Below are 17,116 nucleotides of genomic sequence, written 5' to 3'. Positions count from 1 at the left end.
AGCTGGCCCATGTGCAGTGCTGATGTGCGCAAGGAGTGCTGTGCCACGCAGGGGTGCCCCGCATAAGGGAGCCCTACGCGCAAAGAGTGCGCCCGGTAAGGAGAGCCGCCCAGCGCGAAAGGAAGTGCAGCCTGCCTAAGAACGACACCGCACACACGGAGAGCTGACACAACAAGATAAAGCAACAAAAAGAAACACAGTTTCCCTTGCCATTGGCAACAACAGAAGCAGACAAAGAAGACATCGCAGCAAATAGACACAGAGAACAGACAACCAGGGTGGGGACGGGGGAGAAATAAATAAATCTTTAAAAAAAAAAGCCTTTGGTATGTCCACATTTTGGTCTTCTTCATTGATGTTTTCTGTGTTTTTATCCTCTTCCTTTGGTTGGGCCATCATTTCCTATTTTTTTTTGCCTCATGATATTTTGTTACATACTGTACATTTTAATATTCTAAAATGTTAACTCTGGAACATATTCCCTGAGGTATCTTTTTCTTGATATTTTAACCAGCTAGAGATACAACAGAGATTTTCTTGAGTGTTAGGAATTAACAAAACCAAGCAAACCTAAGTGGAAAATACCTTTCACATCCTTTGCAAATTGTCTTTGTGTTGGCTGCTCTCTGTGAGATTTCAGCCCTTGTATTAGGAAGGTCAGCCCAAGGTGAATGCGAAGTGCAGGGTCCTCCCTGTCCTTTCTAAGCCTGTATCTTGTCCTCTGTGTTTGCTAGTGGCTTTAGGAATTCTCCTGTTTACTGGGGTTTGAAAGTCCCCTCTCCTTCTCAGGAGACAAACCTTCTCCCTCTCTCAGGTGTTCCACGCAGGACTTAAAGAAGATAAGCCTTTAATCCAAGGAACCCTTCTCAATTATTTCTTTTTTTTTTTTTTTTCCCCTTTTAAAATATTTTATTTTATTTTATTGAAGTGTAAAATACTCATGACATAAAATACAAAGTGTACAATTGAGTGACTTCCAGTAGATTCCCAATGTTATACAACTATCACTACCATCTATTCCAGAACATTTTCGTCATTCCCCAAAGAAACCTCATACCCATTTAGCAGTCATGGCCCATTGTCCCTCTCCCCAGCCCATGGCAACTACTAATCTGCTTTCTATGTCTATGGATTTATCTATTCTGGATAATATATAAACAGAACCATACAATATGTGGCTTTTCTATCCAGTTTCCTTCACATAACTCAATGTTTCCAAGTTTCCATGTTGTAGCATGTATCTTGTCCCAAACTACTTTTGCTTGGGGAGCAAATTCAGGGAGAGAGCCATATCAGTCTGTCTTTCTCAGCCAGAATGAGGTCAGCTACCCACAAAGGGAGTTCCTACTGGCTCCAACCTGCCTTGGGGAGGGGTCGAGGGAGGGCCAGGAAGGGCACCAGGAGCTTCAATCATGGCTCTCCAAAGCTGCACTTCCTTGACTCTGTACCTGCCCAGCAAATGCAGCCCTTCAGCTGTCCTCACACCTCTGAGGAGTGTACCATCTTTAAGTCTCTGCCACCTTTGTCTGCGGTGGGTTGTAACAATGGCCTCCTTCAGAGCTGGGCCTCCTGTGATCTGAAATAGCTATCAAAAGCAGTGATCAGAGAATGGACTGGGTCTTCCCTGACCTCCCCTTGGATCTTGGGGAACTGGAGATTTTTTTAACAAATCGATTTTATTGATACATATTAATAAAGCATAAATCCATCCAAAGTATACAATCCCTGGTATTCAGTATAATCACATAGTTGTACATTCATCATAGCTGTGCATTGAATAATTTTTAGAGCATTTTTATTATTCCAATAATAATAATAATAATAATTAAAAACAAAAAACAAATGGAAAAAACCTTATCACCTCTCAATCTCTTTATGCTTTCCCTGCCATTCATAGCTGCTATTCTGTTTCCTTCTCTCTAGTATATTTATATTTACATTTTGTAAAAGCAGCCTTATATATGCAATATCACCCATATTCGTATTTTACATGAGGTATCACTATACTACACAGTTCCATGTTACATTTTTTAGCTTTCCTTGTAGTAATATACATAATCTTAGGCTTACCCTTTCAATCATTGTCGTACCCATATAATAGCTCTGCTAGTTACAAACACCATGATGTACTTTCACTATTTCTATTCATTTCCAAAGATTTAAAAAACAACCCTTTTATCAATTCTGCACAAATTAACCCTCAGCTTTCCATTTTTACCCTCATTCTAATTTCTGGTGACTTATATTTCAAGTATTACTTTCATGAGTTTACACAATATATTTGGTTCATAGTAATGCATTCATGCAGTGTTTGTCCTTTTGTGTCTGGCTTGCTTCATTCAACATTATGTCCTCCATGTTCATCCATGTTGTCATATACTTCATGAGCTCATTTCTTCTTACCACTTCATGATATTCCATTGTGTATGCACCACAATTTGTTTATCTCTTCATCAGTTGATGGACACCTGGGTTGTTTCCATCTTTTGGCCATCATGAGAATGCTGCTCTGAACAGTGTGCAGATGTCTGTTAGTGTCTCTGTTTTCAGTTCTTCTGGGTATATACCTGGAAATGGTATTACTGGGTCACATGGCAAGTCTATATTTAACTTCTTCAGGAAGTGCCAAACAGTCCTGGAACTGGATTTTTATATCCTTCTTTGGCTTCAGCAAGTTATGCTAGAGGCTGGACTCCACTGCTTCCTGCCGTGAGAGTAGCAGATGGGTGCCTGTAACCAATGGGGACAGAGCAATATATTGGTATTTACTGTAATTTACCAGCCTCTTTCTCCTCCTGTTCCCTGGATTCTGCTCAGTGTTCTACAGGACTCCAGAGTTTCAAAATAGTTGATTTAGACAGTTCCTTCCTATTTAATAGTTGTTCCGGTGGTGGGACTGATTCCTGGAGTTTCCTGCACCTCCATCTTCCCACAGTTCAGAATCTGTTCTTAATATTTGCAGCACAATGTTGTGGCATGATTTCTGAGAGTCAGAAGCCCTGAGTTCTATTGTTTAACCCTGGGCAAGGTAATAACCTCTCTGGATACCCAATTATTTCTATGTAAAGTGGGTTGAATTAGAAATCCTTTTATGGTAATAAAAACTTAGGTCTCCACTTCGGGTTGAAAGTTGAAGGTAAAATAACATTTCTTTTTTTTTTTGAAGTTATTATTAAAATATTTCCATAAATCAGGAATTTTTATCTAAATCAGATATTTCCCCCAAATAATTTAAAATTCAGAGCTTCCCCCACTCCTCCTGGGTAATGAAGAAAATATATGCAATATATACTTTTTGAGTCCTATGTATATCTACTTGATACACAGCCCTAATGGTGATTGGACATCTTGAATTTTCTAAGATTGCCCCAACTTTAAAAATTGTGTTGTTGTCCATGTAACTAATATAATTGAACATCCAAACGCATTCACATACCTCACTGCATTTGTAATTCAGAAAATGTGACTAGTAAGTATGTAGTGACCTGTCCTGTCTTCTAATTCGCAAAATTCATTGGTTATTTGGTCATGATCAATAAGAGCTTACTTCTCAATTTTGAGCTTTGTTAACAAAATGTAGGGATTGGTTTGCCAATTCCAACTTCCCTCTTCCTTCCCTCAATCAGCAAATCCTCTAATGATTTCTCTGTCACCCCTAGAAGCATATCTAAGAAAGTATGGATTGAACAGCACCTTTAGCAACACCTCTGTCAGTTTACATGAGCTGGGGTCCCTTCCTCTGCAGCACAACGGGAAGGGTGTACAGACGTGACCCACCTGTAAGATCTCTCTCAAAGGAGAGGAAGGTCTTGTGAGGTCTGGGGTAGAAGAGTCTTACATTTCTCTTTGTCATAGCTTGTCTGTTTCAGATAAGCATGAGAACACCTTTAGAATTCTTGAGTGTATTTGGAACAGGGAGTAGAAAAAAACAAGTGAATCTCTTTAATACTCAGCAGAGGGGTTCAGAAACAGGAGTTCAGGCAGGTTACCACTTGTCAATGTTTTTTACATAATAAAAGCAGCTCCAGTGTTTCTTCTGATTACCTAAATAAATTTTTCTCCTTGGGAAAAAAACCTTAGTATAAATAAATAAAAAATAGAGAAGAAAATATTACCTAGAATCCCATCACCTTATGATAACTAATTAGCATTTTTGTAAACTTATACTTGCTTCTCTTTAAGCACACACACAATTTTACCAGGAAACGGGATGTAATAAATATTTTTTTATTGTGAAGCTTTTTAAAAAAGTTACTTCCACCCTCACCCATTACCTCTGTGTACCATTTCCCTTAAACAAAGAAGTATCATTAACAGCCAGGTGTATATATTTTTATACTCTTACTCATATAGATAAATAAATATTCATATATAATGCATAATTATATGCACATACATAAACATAAGCATACATGAATTTTTAATTAAAAATGTGATAATATTCTTTTTTCATTCAATGCTTTGTCAATGAAACCCTTCCAAGTCAATTGGGAAAGGTCTTACTTATTATTTGTTGTTAGGTATCCTATTATACCATGTCATAAATGCCCCATAATTTATTCACCCATTTCTCAATTCACGAGCATTTATTTTTCCTGTTTTTCTTTTTTACCACTCCAAACTCATAATTTTTTAATAACTTAAAACTCATAATATTAACTTAGCTCCTAAGTTTTACCTTTCCAGTTTCTATTTCTGATGCTTTTTCTGTCAGTTATTAACATGCCATCATGATTGCTTAAAAAGTCAATGTAATATTTAGGTCCTCTTGGAATTCTCATTTAGATCTACAAAAGGGTATGTGTAGTTTGTTTTTCTAGTCTCAGGTGGTGGCTTCTTTTATTCAGACCTTCTCAATATGGTGATCAGATCAGGTTTCTAGCCTCAGGACCTACACACTAAATCATTCCGTTAGGAAACTGTTGCAGAAGCAGAAGGGTTCTGGGCGGCTGACGTGGCATCACAGTTTACAGTCTCTGCCAGCTGTGAGTAACAGCAGGCTGTCATGATGGGATATAGCAGCAGCAGCAGCAGCAGCAACTCCTGATTTAAGGGCAAAAGATGTAAGTACTTACTTTCACCCTTAATCAGTTAACTAAAATCCAAATCCAAATTCAAGAACCCTAAGAGGGTATGTAATTCCTATTAAGAGACATTTCTCATAGATTAATTTGAGAAGAATTTGGTCTCAACCAAAGTAGAAGGGCATTCAACCAGCACATGGTTTTTCACAAAATGAAGAAACACAGGGTCTTGTATGAAAAAAAGAATAGCCTCAACTGTGACTGACGCCACTTTTGAACACTAACGCCTTGAGTTGCCTGCATACCCTGGCAGGAGCTGTCCCCTGTGGTTGGAATTCATTGCTAATGTGCAAATGACATGTGATTTCAACTTATATAAAATTTTTAGGCAGGTTTGATTGTGGAAAGATGAAGGGAGGCTTAGCAGTTAGTGTTTGGGGCAGAGAAGAGAGCCTGTTAAATATTTTAAGGAGGATTCAAGTTGGTTAAAGCTGACTTAGAGGCAGGGTGGAAACTTCTGCTCTCAAGCTCTATAGATGACAAGAGGCGTGGTGCCTGCCAGCCATGACAAATGAAACCCTGGCATTGCTCCCTTTAGTGAGAGGCTGCTGTTCCCAGGGCTTGTGCAGAGCTTCAGAATATCTGGTATTTTCAAAGTTCACAAACCATATGTTCATGGGTTGATGATTGTTTTTCTTTCTGTTGAGACCTTTTGCTCTGATGTTTAGCTCTGCATGAAAACTCACAAATGACCACCAGCAGTCTACCCTGAGTGTGGCCAAATTATTGAGTAACATACTTGTGGTGGTTACTCTGTGCTAGGGATACATAAGTGAACAAGACAGAAGAGGTCTCTCCCCCTGTGGAGTTTGCAGGAAAAACATGCTATGAGAGGCGGGCTGAACCCTGGGCTGGGAGCCAGGAGACCTGGATTTGGTCCTGGCTTTGATCTCAATAAACTGTATGTCACTCCAGGCCTCGGTTTACGTGCTTTAAAATGAGTGGGATGGAATGGATCATCTTGTCAGTAACATTTGATTCCTTGCCTAGTGTGGGTTTTTTCTTTGAGGAACAGCTTCTCACAGAGCATCAAATTTGCTTCACACCTAATTTAGGAAGAAGTATCTTATATATGAAGGGGCTCTGATATGTTACTAAATGGGCCTCATAAAACTGTGAAAGAAGCTTGAAGGATCCTCCTACATTGGCTCATTTACAGTATAGTATTGGTAGGAGAAAAAATGTCTCAAAGGTGGCACTTCCACACAGACTCATCCTAAATAACTGAGTTTCTTTTTTCATATGGTTATTGGTTGGAACAAGTGCCTTGGTAACTGCTGCTGCCTTTTGAGGGGCAAAGACGCAAAAGCCTAACTCTAAGGAAAGTGAAATTGCTTGAAATAGGTGTGACCCACAGGCTTGAAAGAAATTAAACCGAGTGAAAAATAAACTGGAATGTGGTTTCAAATATACTAGAAAGTACCCTTCACTGGTGACTGTGCTGTGCATCTCAGCATCCTGACCCTCATCCCCATCAGCTCAGTCATTTTTGACTTAGTAAACTGTGGGAGTGTCATCAACATATTTTTATAGGCTGGTAATCTATGTACCATTTAATCTAGGATAAAATTAAAATGCCATCATTCTTGCCTCGCCTGGCACACAAAGTTTTCTGCATGGGCATTCATGCATCCCGCTGGGCTCCTGCTCTTCTCAGAGGCCGAGGTGAAGTTCTTGACCCCTGACTAATCCCTAGGAACTCCATCCCCATCAACCTTCTCAGGGACAACATCCGTCACTGATTTCCTTTACTCCCCCTTATCTTGAGTCTCTCCTCTACCCTGGCTTTCCCCCATAGCTTAAAAACAAGTTCAGGTCTCTCCCATTTTATATCCACCAACCAATCAGCCACTGAACAACCACTCATGATCCCTCCTTACTGTCTACACTTTCTTTGCCATTCAGCCCACCCTATGGACTCCATTGGACACTGGCGGGTGTCTTTGGTCTTTTACTGTATTTATTCCCTTTGCCTCTTCCTCTTGGTTGCAACTCTCTCCTCCCTCAGCTGCCTTGACAGTGACTCTGCCTTCTCAGACTTCACTTCTCTCTTTCATCTTAAACTATTATTTTCTCACTTTCAAATCTGCGTTCTTCTTTGACAATCTCATTCATATCCACGATTTTAATTATGACTTGTGTTCTGATAACACCTAAATCAGAGCACATACAAATGTTAAGGAAAGAAGCAATGTATAAACAAATGAACACCACCCACCATCAATCTGTGTCTTGGCAGACTTCTCTTAGGAGCTCCTGACTCACATTCACTGCCTGACAGGCATCTCCAGTACATTGTTCCGCAGACAACTCAACATACTGTGGCCAACTTGAATTTACTTTTTCTCACAAACCTGCTTCTCCCAGTAAAATGCATTTCAATCTTGATCATGTGCACTGTAATCTAGAATCACCAGTCCAGAGCCCTATAATCCCAATAGTTTCTAAACCAGTTTATTCTGCCCTCTTGTGGTCTCTTGACTCTGACACCCAACCCCTACTCTCCTTTTCCCCTCCACCAATGCTTTAGTTTGGTTTTTATTGACTTTAAAGAGGATTATGGCATCTGACTGCTAAGGTTTACCCTATCTGCAGACTGGCACTCCCCAAACTATTCTTTACCTTGTAATTTTTGTGATTTTCTAAAACACCCACCTGCTTTGAATCTTTCAGAGGTCCCTGATAGTCTTCAGCATACATCCAAGGACTCCACGATTTAGTCCCAACTTGTCTCTCTGGGCTTCTCTCTCCAACTTCCCTGATTGAATTTGGTGGGTCACTGGAACCTTCCACCAGCTCGACCTTGCCTCCACACCTTTGTTCATACTGCTTCCTCTTCTGGAACTTGAGTGGACTGCCCTTTCCTGAGCATGTAATAATCTGTGTAACCCCTGTCCTACACTCAGTCACACTGTATTAAAGTGATTATTTTATTTAATTTTCCTCTCTAGTTGACAATGAATACCTAAGAAACAGAATTGTGTCTTATAATTCTGTATTCCCAATGATTACATCAGCATGTGGCATATAAAGTTAACCAGTAAATGTTTGTTGAATGAGTGAATGGTGGGCATATATTCTACTCTCTTAGCCAACCCATTGTGAAGCATGCTCCTTTCCCAATAGTTCAAGCATACATTCTGGGCACATGCTCCTTGGACATGTACTAACCCTTGAACTAATTACTATGGCCAGGCAGATGGAAGACTCTGATTATCCAGCTATGATTCTTGTACCCAAGGGAGGGGATCAGTCCCACACATGCCACATAGGAAAATTGGGGCTTTATTACCAGAAGCCAGAGGACAGGAAGCTGAACAGGCAGAAATAGCAGGTGTCTACCATAAGTGCATGCAAACAACCTTGGTATTGGGGAAAGCTGGGGCCATGCTCTGCTCTAGGGAGCTGAGGAAGTCAGCTAGGACAGTCTCTTCAATCTAGACTCTCATCACTCTCTTTGCATACTAGATTCAAACCACACTGAATATCAAACCCTCTGAAGCTGCACTGAGTTCATCAGCCCTCCCTTGCCTCTGCACCCTTACTCATATTCTTTCTTCTACTGGCAACACATGCTCTCTTGCTTGCCTTCCACCTTTTTCCAGGCTAATGCAACTTCATCCTTCAGGATTCAGGTGAGATATCTCTTCTGCTGGGAAGCCTTCTCTGAAGGGTTGGCACTCTTGCTGTGCATTTCAGCTGCTTCTTGCTGTCACCCACTCCTATTATTTGTCATCAGAATAGTAAATTCCATGAGGATAAGGCACAAGTTCATCTTACTTGCTTACTGAGGCCTGTACCTACATGATGCCTAGCACATAGAGGCACTCAAGAAATACATGATGAGCGAAGTACTCAGTTTCTTACCCATTTCTTGGCTATTAAATGAATAGAGACTGTCTTGGGTTCCTTCACATGGTTCTGGGGCTTAGTAGCTTCGTTAGAGGAGCTATGTAGAGTCAACTAATATGGGAGGAAATCCTTTGTATTGTAATGAATAAGTGAATTAGTATTTGTCTAAAATTCTATTTGTTGAATAAAAGAAACAATTTTTTCCCCATTCTCTCAGGGATGAGGCATACCTCGGTCATATTCATTCAATGAATGACATCTGGACCAGCATTAGACATGGTGTCATGATGTCATGGCGCATACAAACTATTGAATTCTTAGTGTAAAGGGAAAGATTCTTTGCAAGCTTGTGCAGAAATCTTATCATAGCAGCAGTGGCAGGAAGGGCAGGAAATATTTACCCAGCATGCAGAGAATCTATAACCTTCATTTATGAGGTGCTTTCAGAAAATAATGGTCTCTAGCCATCACCCTTGTGACCACTGCAGATATTTATGCTTAGAAAAGAAACTTCTCCATCATCTTGTCCTGCCCTTCAGTGTCCTCAAGAAACTGAAGTTTGAACTTTGATTTTTGACATTATAAGTGGTTCCTTTGGAAATTGCCGTCATGTGCTAAATTCAGCATTAGAACAGCACACTGTGGAGCTTTGCCATATCTGCAGTCACTTATTCCAGAGTAAGAGAACAAAGGATGTGAGTGCCTCTGAAACACAGGTATGTGTTCACACTGTGCACACACATGGGCTATTTCTGTACACTGAACAGTGGACAGAGGAGTAGAACCTGCAAATTGGAGTGAACCTTGATTGGCTGACAAATGGACAAGGAGAAAATACAGAAATTAATCTTCAAGTTCTTATTTTTATAGTTATGTATGTATAGCATGTCAAATGAATCCATTTACAATGACTGATAACTTTGGAAGTTGTAACCAGTATATAGATGCGGAATGGATTTTTAAATAATTGCATTTTTGTATTAAGTAGACTGCATTATGATTACTAAACAATATGCGTTTTTGCACAAAGCATCGGGCTAGAAGTTCTGTGTTGTGATTCTCCTCCACTTGATGACTAATACTGATGCAATGTGTGAGTTTGGTGAAATCTGCGCCGCAGTTTTACTGCCCTCAAATGGACGTATTATTGCTGATGCTGCTGAGTGATGAGAATAGTAAGTGATGGTGAAGACAAGCTATGAACACAATAGATTATTATGATGAGAGAGAGGGGCAGGATAAAAATTAAAACAAAATAAAAAACAAGCACTTCAGATTATATTGTATACTGATAAAGAACAGCTCTGATAACAGCTAAGTAAAAACATATAACTGAAATAGCTTAGAAAGTAACTCTTCTAACTTGCTATTTTAAATTATTATTTTTTGTTAGAGAAGCTATAGGTTTACAGAAATACTATGTGTAAAGTAAATAAAATACAAAGTTCCCATATGCCACCCTATTATTTGCACTTTGTATTAGGGTGGTACATTTGTTATAATTCATGAAAAAGATGTTTATAAATATGCAGTTAACTATAGTCCATTGTTTACAATAGGGTTCACTGTATTGTACAGTCCTATGTCTTTTAAAAAATTCTAGTAACATTCATATGTTCAAAAATTCCCCCTTTTAACGATATTCATATATATTAGTCAGTGCTGTTAACTACTTGCACAATGTTGTGCTACCATCATCACCATCCATTACCAAAACTTTACAGTCAACCCAAATAGAAATTGCCTTCAGTTTAAGCATTAACTCCCCATTTCCTACCTGCAGCCTGGCCCCTGGTAACACTATGAGTTTGCTTATTCCAATTATTTCATATCAGTGAGATCATACAATATTTGTCTGGCTTATTTCACTCAACATGATGACTTCAGAGTTCATCCATGTTGTCGAATGAATCAGAACTTCATTCCTTTTTAATGCTGAATAATGTTCCATTGTGCGTATATACCACATTTTTTTTTTCACCCATTCATCAGTTGACAGACAGTTGGGTTGCTTCCATCTTTTGGGAATTATGAATAATTCTGCCATGAACATCAGTGTGCAAATAACCGTTTGAGTCCCTGCTCTCCGTTCTTCTTGGTACATACCTAGTAGTGGGATTACTGGGTCATATGGTATTTCTATACCTAACTTCCTCAGGAAACTTTCACAGCAGCTGCATCATTTTGCATTACCACCAGCAATGAATGAGTGTTCCTGTTTCTCCACACTTGTAATTTCCTGTTTTTTTTTAAATAGTAGCCATTCTAGTGGGTGTGAAATGGTATCTCATTGTGGGTTTGATTTGCATCTCCCTAATGGCTAATGATGTTGAGCATCTTTTCATGTACTTTTTAGCCATTTGTATATATTCTTTGGAGAAATGTCTATTTGAGTCTTTTGCCCATTTTCAAATTGGTTTGTTTGTCTTTTTATTGTTGAGTTGTAGGATTTCTTTATAAATTCTGGCTATTAAACGCATATTAGATATGTGGTTTCCAAATATTTTCTCCATTGCGGAGGATGTCTTTTCACTTTCATGATAATGTCCTTTGATGCACAAAAATTTTTAATTTTGATGAGGTCCAAGTTTCTTTTTTTGCTTATGCTTTGGGTATAAAGCTTAAGAGGCCATTTCCTAACACAAGATCCTGAAGATGCTTCCCTATGTTTTCTTCTAGGAGTTTTATAGTCCTGGTTCTTATATTTAGGTCTTTGATCCATTTTGAGTTAAATTTTGTGTATGGTATGAGATAGGGGTCCTCCTTCATTCTTTTGCATATGGATATCCAGTTCTCCCTGTACCATTTGTTGAAGAGACTGTTCTTTCCCAATTGAGTGGATTTGGCAGCCTTGTCAAAAGTCAATTAGCCTTAGATGTGCAGGTCCATTTCTGAATTCTCAATTTGATTCCAGTGGTATATACATCTTTCCTTGTGCTAGTACCATGCTGTTTTGACATGTAATAAGTTTTAAAATCAGGAAATCTGAGTCCTCCAAATTAGTTCTTTCTGCAAGATATTTTTGGCTATTTGATGCTCCTTACCCTTCCAAATAAATTGGATGATTGGCCTCCTCATTTCTGCAAAGAAGGCTGCTGGAACTTATTTGGATTGCATTGAATCGAAATCATTTTGGGTGGAATTGCCATCTTGACCATGTTTAATCTTCCAATCCATGCACATGGAATATCCTTCCATTTATTTAGATCTTCTTTGATTTCTTTTAGCAAAGCTTTATAGTTTTCCATGTACAAGTCCTTTACAGTGCTATGCTCTTTTTAAAAAAAATTAATCCCCTCCACCCCCCTAGATGGTTCCCTCATCTGTCTGCTCATTTTCCTCAGGAGGCCCTAGGACTGAACCTGGGCCCTCCCACGTGGGAGGCTGGTGCCCAATTGCTTGAGCAATATCCACTCCCTGTTATGCTCTTTTAAAGAACAAAATCAACAACAACCATTTGTTGAGTACTTACTGTGTATAGGCACTATGCTAAATGCTTTTCCTAGGTTTGCATTCATTTATTTATCAAATATTAATTGAGAACCTACTACCTGCCATGAACAGTTCATCTTATTTATCCTACAACAACCTTGTGAAGATGTCTATTATACACTCATTTAACAAATAACAACACTTGGGTTGAGAGGTTAAGTAATTTGCTCAAGTCTCACTAATCAATGGAGGCGTTGGGACTCAAATTCAATTCTGTCTGACTCCAAAAAAGCTGAGCCTTTAACCATTGTACTGGGCCATGCTCTTTAGTTTTGAGTCACACCTTTTAAAAAGAATGTAAAGAACCTGGAAAAGAGAAAGGCAAAGATTTATTGAAAACCTCCTGTCTATAGTAGGTGTTTCCCTGGGTGTCATTTTACATGTTGTTTCATTTATATCATAGCCCGATGAGTACTTTTTTATTTTAGTAGAAATGCTTCATGAATTTGTATGTCATCCTGTATTGTTCCAATTTTATTATATGTGCTGCCAAAGTAAGCACCCTATGTTTCATTATAAAGATTTAAACTTCGTTATAAAGATGAGGAAGCTGGGGTTCGTCAAGTCTGGGTGATTTTGCTAAAGGCACGTAGCCTTTAGAAATAGCAGAGCTAAAATGGAATCCTGGTTTCAATTCTTATTTTCTTTCCCTCTGGACCCTTGCATCCCAAAATGATTGAGATAAGAAAATTTTATAAGGAAACAAACAGGATTGGGACTATGTATCCTGGAGGAGAGAAGACTGCCAAGCGTCTTGATGACTGTCTTCTCCTATTCAAACAGTTTAAATAAGAGTCTGAGCCACTTGTTTTCCAGGCATGTGTGTTACACAATGCTGTTATACATCAGGAAGAGCATCTTGACTCTAAAATATTGGGGTGTGTTTCTATAAGGAGCTGAGGACCTGCCTTCCCTTGAGAAGAAACACTGCTCATCCCAAGTAAAGTGAAAGTGTCACTGGACTCCTGGGTAACCTCTCGAGTCTTAGCTAATAGAGAAGTTCTCTCCAGAGCTGGAAGTGCTGTGGGTCTCTGAGAGTGAAAGAGCTGCATGTGAGTGAGAGCCTTGGCCTGAGTCTCAGGCGCTGTCTTGCCTATAGGGATGGATACATTCCAGAGGGTCTTTCCAGCTCAGCGGCTCTGTGCGTTTGACTATCTGCCCTTGTTCAGAATGTGTCTTTCAGACATTTCTACCAGAAAGCAGACAGTGATATCTGGGGGGTGCAGGGTATGTGTGTGTGTAGGGGTGTGAGTGTGTGTCTGTTCCATTGCAAGGATGAAATTTCTTTAAAGTCTTGTGCTCATCTTAAAAATTAATGCAATACTGAAATTCATTTCATAATATTAGTATTTGTTTTAAATTAAAATACTCTTTAAAATTACTTATAAAAAATTAAAATGATTCTTATCCCATATCTTCCTGCATTGTTCCTGGGACTACAAAGACTCCAATGCAAGAAGCACTGGGCTGCACTTTCTTGAAGTTTCTAATTCTGATGTTCTCAACTTAGACCATCCTTTTTCTTCCTGTGCACTTGTGAGATACAGTTTCTCCATTTTTCTGATCTCATGGCTCAGTGGAGGGACTGGATTAAGTGTCAAGGAGGAGTTGGGGATTTCATAGCAGTAATGGAGAGTCACCTAATCCCTTACTGATGACTTGTGCAGAATACTTCTTAGGCCTACTAAGAATACTTGTGCAGAGTATTTCCAGGGAAATGATAATAGTTAGCATTGATTATGTACCATATGTCAAGTAATTTGTAGATTTTAAATCTAATTTTACCCTTACAATAACTCTGAGAGGTAGGTTCTGTTATTATCCTCATTTTACAACTGAAGAAAAGGAGACACAGAGTAACTCACCCAAGTTGACACAGCCAGAGAACAGGAGGATTGAGATTTAAATCCTGGCTGCCTTATTCTAGTACCACCATGTTTTTCTGTTAGTTTAGGGAACTTACATTCTGTTGAATTTTGGGGTTTGGAAAACACTCCAAGCATATTGCAGCCCTTTAATTCATTTAGTCATTTCATTCATTCTAGGTTGGTATACCTCTGTGGGTTGGTGAGTCACCTCTGCCTGATGGACTTGATATGGGGTCAGAAGTCACAGTAGCATCCCTCTGGCACCCCACTCATCCTGATTGAGGGGGCATCAGTAAAATGGGAGGGGTAAAGAGTTAGAGAATTTGGGGCCACTTCTGCCAACCCAAGATTGATAAGGAAGAATGGAGTCATTCTTCTTGAATGGCATTCTGCTTCTCTAGCTCTTGGCCGCAGAGGCAGATGCAGTGAGGTCAGGTTTGTAGACAGTTGAGTAAGTGTTAGTTTAATGGAGGCTTTTGCTGGGGCTCATACACAGGATTTTATGGTCCTGTAGGAAAGCTGCATTGTGCCCAGACATCCACTTCTAAGCTTGTGTAAGGGTAAGAATCCCAAGATAGGCACTAGTAGCCTCTGGGGACTGCACCAGGGATGACACACAGACTAATTGCCTCTGGCCTTCAGATTAATATTTTCTGGCACACTTCCTTCCTGATAACTGGAACTGCTGATCAGCACATGCTGTTCAACATCTCGCCTGCCACCCAGCTCACCTGAAGGAACGGGTCAAAGCCTTGGAACTAATCACTGGCTGTGACCATGAAATTCGTGTGTGTGAGACGTACACCAAGGGGTGGCTTTGTCTGCTGGAGTCAAGTAGCTGCTGTACACTAAAACTTTGCCCCTTGACTCATTCTTAGAGTCTAATATGTGAGATGCTTGTTGACTGAAAAGAGTCATGATAAATGCAGTTGTGGACATTACCTAGTCATTCCCACTTTGGTTAAGAAGTAGTAACAGCTGCATTTCCAGCCCACTCGTCACTCTGAGGACATGTTCCTAGTTGAAACCTGCTCGTGTTTTCCACACAGGTCATTCACAATTTTTCTCAAGTCTCTTACCAAATGCTCACTCTGCTCTTTAACCAGTAGAATTTGGAATTCTATTCTACAGAGATTACCTGCAGCCATGGGACATGAATTCTCCATTTCCAGTCTCTTTACGTATGAACTGTTTTCCATCTTTACCTCCTTTCTTCCTTTATCAGGAAAAGAGTTCCCTTCTTCTTAGCTAAATTTATTCTTATATCTTATACCCTGGCTCCCACAAGACAAGCCTCTTCTGATATTTGTTACTTCAGTAATTGTATTTCTTTTCCATATCTTGGATTCCTCCAAATGAATCAGTATTTACCCTCTTTAGTTAAACCAATTCTTCAAACCAGAGTGCCTCATAGTGGCCCCTGCTCCCACCCACTTGTCTTCAGAGCCAGGCTGCTAGAAGAGTAATTAATACTTGCTGTCTCCTATTCATTACTTTCCATTGGCTATTTAAGTGGTTTCTCTCTCTATTCCTTCATTCCCGTGGTCATACTTCCACTGAAATTGTTCCTTTTGAGATCACCAAACCTCCCGATGGCCAAATACTGTGATTTAGGGAATGCTTTTAACTTGTTGACTTTCTCCCATTTTTGAATCTGTCATCTCCCCTGCTTTGCAGAATATTACTCTCTCTTGGGTTCTCTGTCTACCTTTCTGGAACCTCCATGGTACTTTTCTTTTTTTTTTTTTTTTTTTAGAGATTTTTAATTTATTTCTTTCCCCTTCCCTGCCCCCCCTTGCCCTTCCTCCCACCCCCCACCCCGAATTGTCTGTTCTCTGTGTCCATTTGTTGTATGTTCTTCTGTGTCCACTTGTATTCTTGTCAGCGGGACCTGGAATCTGTGTCTCATTTTGTTGCCTCATCTTGTTGTGTCAGCTCTCCGTGTGTGTGGCGCCATTCCTGGGCAGGCTGCACTTTCTTTCGTGCTGGGTGGCTCTCCTTAGAGGGCGCACTCCTTGTGCGTGGGGCTCTCCTACGCGGGGGACACCCCTCCATGGCACGGCACTCCTTGCGTGCATCAGCACTGCGCGTGGGCCAGCTCATCACACGCATCAGGAGGCCCTGAGTTTGAACCTTGGACCTCCCATGTGGTAAGCAGATGCCTTATCCATTGGGCCAAATCTGCTTCCCCATAGAACTTTTCATAAGCTGTTCTTTATGTGCCCATATCTTAAATGTTGATGTTCCTCATAAGTCCATCCTTGGACTTGTCTTCTTATTCTAAGCTTTTCTTAGGCAAAACTATCCACACCTGTAGCTTCAACTGCCATATCTCTCTCTCTCCTTCTCAGACTTCTCTCTTGAGGTCTAGACCCCCATAGCCATTTACTTATTGACCACACTTACCTCTGCACCCCACAGGTCCCCTGCAGTTCTCATGTCCAGAACTGAATTCATCATCTTCCCCATCAAATGGGTACTTCTTCCAAGATTATTTATTCAAACAACAACAACAAAAAACAAAGGCAGGAGTTCTGGAAAGATGACGTCAGAGTAGGCAGGCAGGGCTCAACTCCTTCACAAAAAAACAGAGAAAGGGCCAAAAGCTTTCCAAGGGACCTGCTTTGGGGGTCAGCAGACCAGGACAGTGCTGCACAACTCCTAGGAGGGTGAGGGACAGATGGATGAAAAATCTGAAGCAAAAAATGTGAGTTACAAATCTCCTGAGGAGGCTGGAAAGGGCTCCCCTCCCCCACTCCCATTAGGGAGTCCCTGGCCCAATTTTGATAACTTAAGCTGGGCAAAAGATTTAAAGACTTA

General features: G+C 40.1%; 1 protein-coding gene across 3 annotated transcripts in view; it reads left to right on the top strand.

The window, feature by feature from the left end:
• The first annotated feature begins 4,956 nt into the window (after positions 1-4,956).
• The window catches only part of SEC16B (SEC16 homolog B, endoplasmic reticulum export factor), a 62,153-nt gene continuing 49,993 nt past the window's right edge, over positions 4,957-17,116 (top strand). For 2 of the 3 annotated variants that reach the window (XM_058310172.2, XM_058274779.2), the window contains exon 1: positions 4,957-5,063. The gene's annotated coding sequence lies outside the window, so the exon portion shown is untranslated. The remainder of the gene's footprint in view (positions 5,064-17,116) is intronic. The other variant, XM_071207579.1, reaches the window with a different exon arrangement.

This window comes from Dasypus novemcinctus, chromosome 13, assembly GCF_030445035.2.
Source record: "Dasypus novemcinctus isolate mDasNov1 chromosome 13, mDasNov1.1.hap2, whole genome shotgun sequence".
Lineage (NCBI taxonomy): Eukaryota > Metazoa > Chordata > Mammalia > Cingulata > Dasypodidae > Dasypus > Dasypus novemcinctus.
This window is presented reverse-complemented; position numbering and strand designations above follow the sequence as displayed.